Source organism: Equus quagga, unplaced genomic scaffold (genome assembly GCF_021613505.1).
Source record: "Equus quagga isolate Etosha38 unplaced genomic scaffold, UCLA_HA_Equagga_1.0 HiC_scaffold_35_RagTag, whole genome shotgun sequence".
Classification (NCBI taxonomy): domain Eukaryota; kingdom Metazoa; phylum Chordata; class Mammalia; order Perissodactyla; family Equidae; genus Equus; species Equus quagga.
In genome coordinates, this window is record NW_025793616.1 from 1241291 (window position 1) to 1247739 (window position 6449).

Consider the following 6449-nt stretch of genomic DNA (forward strand, 5'->3'; position numbering starts at 1 on the left):
GTTTGGGGAACCATGGCTTTTTTGTCATGGCTGGAAAATGAAAGGTGTTGTTTGGAAAGGTGTAGGCAATGACATGCGTATCATTCAGCTGATAAAATGCCTCAAATCATAAGACATGGAGTTTGCACATTCTCCTGAATTCAAGAAGGAGGCAGTGCAAGATTGCACAAAAGTGGTGTGAGCATATTTCTGATAGTTAGCAGGACGTTTCAAGTGTTACTCTTCCAAGAATGTGCTGGACATTGGGCTACAGTACAGGTTCTGATTCAGCAGAGATTGAGTGGGCAAGAGTTTCCACATTTTCAAGAAGCCCTCAAAGAAAGAAAGATCTTACTGGTCTCCAACTATCCCCAAGTATTTTGTGAAGAAAGATTCTAGAAGCTTCACTCCAGAAGTAGCCTTGGGGATGGTCTGAATCAGAAGTTCCTAGGTGCAGAGAAAGTAATTAAGTGGGCAGCTAGAGTAATCTGTTGGAGAAATGAGTTAATATCATCCTTTCAGTGGTGGTGGGGACAGGGATAGAAGTGAGAGCAAAAAGTAAAAAGAAAAATTTAAAGCTGCATATCCTAGAACTGACAAACTGCAATGATTGAAGACAACCCTGAGCACATTTGTAGTCAACTTTGGTAGCTTCTTGCCACCAAGGCAGAGCAAACACAAAGACAGTGAGCTACCTAGGTGTGTTGTTCAAACGGGATAGACAAGAGCTTTGGCTTATACTGGGTGGTTGTAGAAGGGCTAAATGGAGCAAGAATTTGTTCTCGATTGGTTGCTATCTGGATAACTGGATATCATTAACTTTATCCAAGAAGTGAGAGGAACAGACGATGGCTAGAGTTACCAGTAAAGATATACTGGAATAAAATACGATGTTGGGTCACTTTTAGTGGCTACAGACTGTCCCTGTTTTTGTCTTATCTCTTGATGATTGTGAACTATCTTCATGTGATATTATGTTGAATTATTTTTAGATGGAGCAGGGTCCCCCATGACTTAGCCATTGCTTATCAGGCTAGTTACTAACAGTCAGATGCCAGGGCTATTTTTCCTCTCTCAGAACTTCCTCAAAATGTACTCATTACCTTATATCTTTTGGTCTGCCTGATTAAGAGGAAAACACTCTAGATTCTGAAAGAGAAGTAAATGTGATACTTTCTCTGCAGATTATCATTATCATATAGTAAAGAAATGGATATACAAAGGAATGTCTTTCACAACCCTACCTTTCTATAAAGTGACTATCAGCATAAATTCTTAGGAAATTTACAAAAAATTGTATTTCCTGGAGGCCAGAGCTTTACAGAAAATGGGAGAGACTGTCTGCTGGTCCAAATTTGGTCAAAAAAGGAGAAAAGCCTCATTGTAAGGAACAGTTGGAGTCTACTAAAGGGAAGTCTTAAGACTAGCTCCTGAGGTCGTAAGCTCCCAATAGGACTGGCTGTGGATTGTTCCTAATTGAGAAAAATGGCCATGGGTTATGGCTGGGAGAAGCCTTGGAAGGAAAATTCTTCTAAGCCCCTCCTGCCAGGTCCTGAATGCAGGACTGAGTGTTTCTGTTGATGTAGGAAGAAATGGGACTTGAGTGTTTCTGTTAATATAGGAATGAAATGGGAAGATACATTGCTGGTACCTCAAAATACACCTCTAAACAAGTCCCATGGGAAAGTAGGAAGCTGGGAAATCAGATCATGCCAAATTCAAATATTAGAAGCATTATTATGCTTCAGTGTAAAATCTGTTTTGCTCTTGAGTGCTCATCAGCTATTCTCTAATGTACCTGGTTAGTAGAGAAACATATGTCCCCTGGAGGAATTGTGGAAAATAAAAAAACAAAGACAAAACCAAAACACCATCATCTCTCCATGCCTTGAGAAAACAGATAGCTTTAACTTTTAAAACTCTTTTCACGTACACACCCACCCACCCACACACACTGGTACACACAAGCTCGTTAGGTTCAGAATACATGTAGAATCTTATAGAGTATCAGTTTATTTTAAAAAGCAATTTATCTGTTTTGCCTGTTGTTTTTCTTATGATATTAGGTTCATTTTGTGTGATTAAACACTAGGATCTAATTTTTGCTGAAATAACATTTTCCAATGCTTGCTCTACCTGTATCTCACCTGAATGGGTGAATACAGAAGATGGAAGTTGACAAATTAACGATGCAGAGTAAAATGGAGAGACGGTCAAATTTATCAAGTAGGAATAATATAGGAATAATAATATCACATCATGTAAATAATTTATCACATAGGAAAAAAAAAAGCGTGCCTCTGCAGAAGGTTTACCAAACGTGTGATAAAATTAGATTTTGAAAGAAGTGACATTTGAATGATGTGAGAGCAAAGAGAAACCTGATTTTAGCCAGAGATTTTCCTGTACTGGCTACCTAAATAGCCTCAGCACATGCTTTTGAAGTATGTGGCTATGAGAAGAACCCCTTGAGCCCAAGGCACTGAGCTGTCCCCATGCAAGTGCAGCAGAAACGCCAATTCCCCAGATTTATGCCACATCAAGCATCCTTATTGTCTGATCTGCTTTCAGTAGCTAATCTGCATGATTGTTTCTGAAGCTCCTTCTACTGTCCTGAGAGCATTGGAATAACAATCAGACCCTGACTGAGACCAGATGCAAGTTTCTGGAAAAGAAACTAGTTTTGTTTAAGTTGTCATTTAGGAAAATTAATCACCCTTTAACGTCTATCGTGTATTTATGTGTGGTGTTTTCCATCCTGTCTCTCCCTACGTCTGCCATTCTAATTTATGTGCTGGCATAGTCCTTATAGAAAGAGAAATTTGCAGGGCATCTGGTTACATTTGACTTCCTTTGGTTACATTTTTTTTACAGACCTAAATGCTACCCATCACGTAAGACATTTTAAGCTTGTTCTTCCAAGTTGTTCTGCAATCAGTTTTACATGTATCCTATGCATTAACAGAAATAAGGCACAAACTAACATTTTAAGACATGCCTCTTGCTTCATTTGGGGGAATATGTAAGATAGGTAATGAGGAGAGGAAATATTTTGTATTTTGTACTGATTATTGGGATGACAAAAATAACAACCAACATCATGTCTTTCAAAAGTATGTGAGTGCTGGATGATTTGTGTGTTCTGGAAAAACATATTGCCATTCCTGTTATAAAAAAATTAGCAGATGACAGTTATTGACTAAAATGGCCCCTGGAAATGTTGTTCCAGCAATAGGCTGAAGAGAGAAATGGATGATTTTGACTTCTCTGATGTAGAAGAAATAGTCTGTGACTTCAAACTTATGCCATATTTGTAGGTGTTTTAGCGTACAAAATCAGAGGAAATGTGACTTTCATTGTGGCCATGAAAATTAAATCTTACATTTACCATTGTCTTCAAAAGGATTTTGAACGCTCGGATTTATGGATTCTTTGAAAAAATTTGAACACTAGGAACTCTTGGAGAAATAATTTAATAGAAAAAGCATACATTTTGGAGCCAAGTTTCCTAGAATGTATGGATTCTCATCTTGGTGTTTACATGAAGAAGCAATAGCTGCCTTATATTTAATTCTCTCATTGACCAAAGCATGCTCTATTGACTGCCTACTTGAGAGAAAAATTTGAACCACATAATACGATATTTCTATGAATTCTCAGCAGAAATTTGACTTTCATTATTTTATCAATCCACCTACAATTAATATAAGCAAATACCACAGTGATCCGTTTAGTAAACAGTGTATGACTGAGCCCACATCACACTTATTTATCGTAGATGGGAGCCCCCCTGCTACACCTCTACACAGTTGTATGGTATAGTAATTGTCTTGAATTCAATGTAATTTGGGACAACATTTCAATTTCATGCGTATTTTATTTCTTTTATTTCCTGTCTTAATAGAGAGGGAGAGTAGGCATTGTGTGTGTGAGGAAGTGGGGGCGGATTTTCTCAGCTTTAATCAGTTTTTCAAAAGTCAATTCTTTTTCCCCATTGGTATAGCTTGTGGAAGGCTCAGTTAGAAAAGCTCAATACCTCCATTACAAAATAATAATGGTGATAATAATAATAATGATGATGATCCAGATCAATGAGTGACTCTCACAATAAAAACAGAACAGGAATACAGAATGGGTGTGTTTGAAGTACAGGTGAAGGCAGAGAGATTCAATGACTTTTGGTTAGGGTATCTACAGTTGCAAGATCAATTCAAATGCAAGATGTCATGATTTGGAAGAAAACACACAGCCTTGGGAGGAGAAGGAAGGAAGAAGCAGAGAGAGAGCCAGAAAAGGAGCATTCCTGATTGAAGTTTCCTGGTCTAGGTGCAGTTTATCTTCGTAATGACCCTCATTTGGCAGATCTCTTTAACTTTCAAGAACATCCAAAATCAAAGAAAAATCATCATTTACACACAAAGATTCTTCACAAATCAAGCACTATTTGGATGCTCGTAGATTTCATAACTCCTCCCTTACCCCTAGATTTTATTCCTGTTGTAGTGTGTTGATGTGCTTCATTAATATCATGAGCTCCAATGAAGGGTACCTAAGAGAAGAAATTAGAAATAAGTGGATAACAGTGATACTTTATCCCTTCAATTAACATTTCTTTGAACTCCTTATGGGTAGTATTCTGGCTGAATATTCTACCTCTACAAAATCCAAACCTATGTTTCTGTTCTCTGCACTTCACATCATTTTTCTACATCCTAAAACACACCCTACTTGAAATAGCATATTTCTTTTTATTTTCTTTTGAACTGTAATAATAAAATCACCTCAGAATGGAGTTTTGTATGAGGAATACTTGTAAACTTGTCATGAACCTTATTCTGTTTCATCCTAAATTTTAAGTGATTACTGCATAAGAACAGTGGTGGGTCAAAATGACAGAGAAGAAAAGTAGGCCATCTGTCCATTTCTTCTTTCCAATAACAAATCCAGTTTGGACTAGAAGGCCACTTCCTCCAGCCAGAAGAATCAGATTGGAGAGGACTGCAAATTTGTTGGAATGGATGTGTGTCAAAAGTGGTCTGAAGAGAAGTGTGTTGAAGAGAAAGTGTAATGCAGTTTGTAGTCTGAACAACATCTTTTACATTTTAATGAAAAAACAAAACACACGCAGTTAATGCTAGCCTAATGTACTAGCAAGGTAGAGTGTTAACAGTCAGTTCTTGAAATGCCGTTTTCTATATTAAATATTGCTATGCAGAAAATCTGTTTTTCCTATGCATGTTTTCAGTCTAAACCCAGCTGTTAGCCTCCTCCCTTTGCATACATAGTAGAGACTATCTAATCTGTAGTGTGCCAATGAGAGAAAAAAAGAAAAATGCACCTCACTGCGGCACTACTTTGATCCCTTATTTAGGACCGAGCTATGAATGGAAATTTCTTTGCAGCCTAAGATAAGGAACATAGGTACTGTGTTTCTTGGCTGGAGTGGATGCTGATACCAACAGTGGTCTCACTGGTCTTTCTTAAAATGTGTGCACAGAAGAGTAAATGACGAGGCATTTTCTTGCAGAATAGTAAATAAGGCCAACAATTTGAGAACATGTATTTTCTATTATCAATGCATAAGCACAAGAGAAACATCAATAAGTAAAATAAAAGCAGTATTCCTTTATCATGAGTGGGAATAAATATACACTCAACCTCCCAAGGGAAAGTAGTGGAGCATTGTGCTAAGGAAGCTAATTAGTTAACCTTCAAGGGATATCTGAATAAGACTGAGGCATCAGGAGGCATGGACCAAAATCAGGGAGCCTTGACTTTTCTCCTCCACTGGCCAAATAAAGGTCAAGCAACCTTAGACAAGTTAATTAACTTCCATGCATTTATCAGCTAATGAGGGACAGTGTTTGCCCTGCTTTCACCCCAGGATCCACTTAAAGATAAAACAAAATGGCAGATTTGAGAATTTATTATAAACTCATAATCTCATAAGGTCCTACGTTATCTGATTCTTTTTCAAATTTTTTCCCAGAGAGTATTTCAAGAAAGTGGTATTGTCACTCTATCCTGGAACTTCTAGGAACTCTTCTAACAATCTGACATCATTTGTTTTTCATTTTTTCTCTATTCATTTGGTATCTTTATATCTAGCGCTCAACTAGGTCCTGGGGGAATATATAAGAAATACCAGAGCATGTTTTCTTTATCTCCCTTTGGAGGAAAGACACTTCTTGGGATACTGTGCAGACACACTGTAAGGAAAAAGAGAGTATGAGAACACTTAGAATATAATACTGAACTAGATTTAGGGGAGGCTACTATGCAAACTAGGAGAAAGATGTATTGAATAGGCAGGAGGCATTTCACACATGGTACATCTAATCTTAAAGGAAACAGATGTGACTGTTAAAGAGAAATTGCTAAAATTTCATCAGCATGATTATCAGACACATGTACACACACATACACACTATATGAGAACGTTTAAATCCTAATAATCTCCCTGGAAGGAT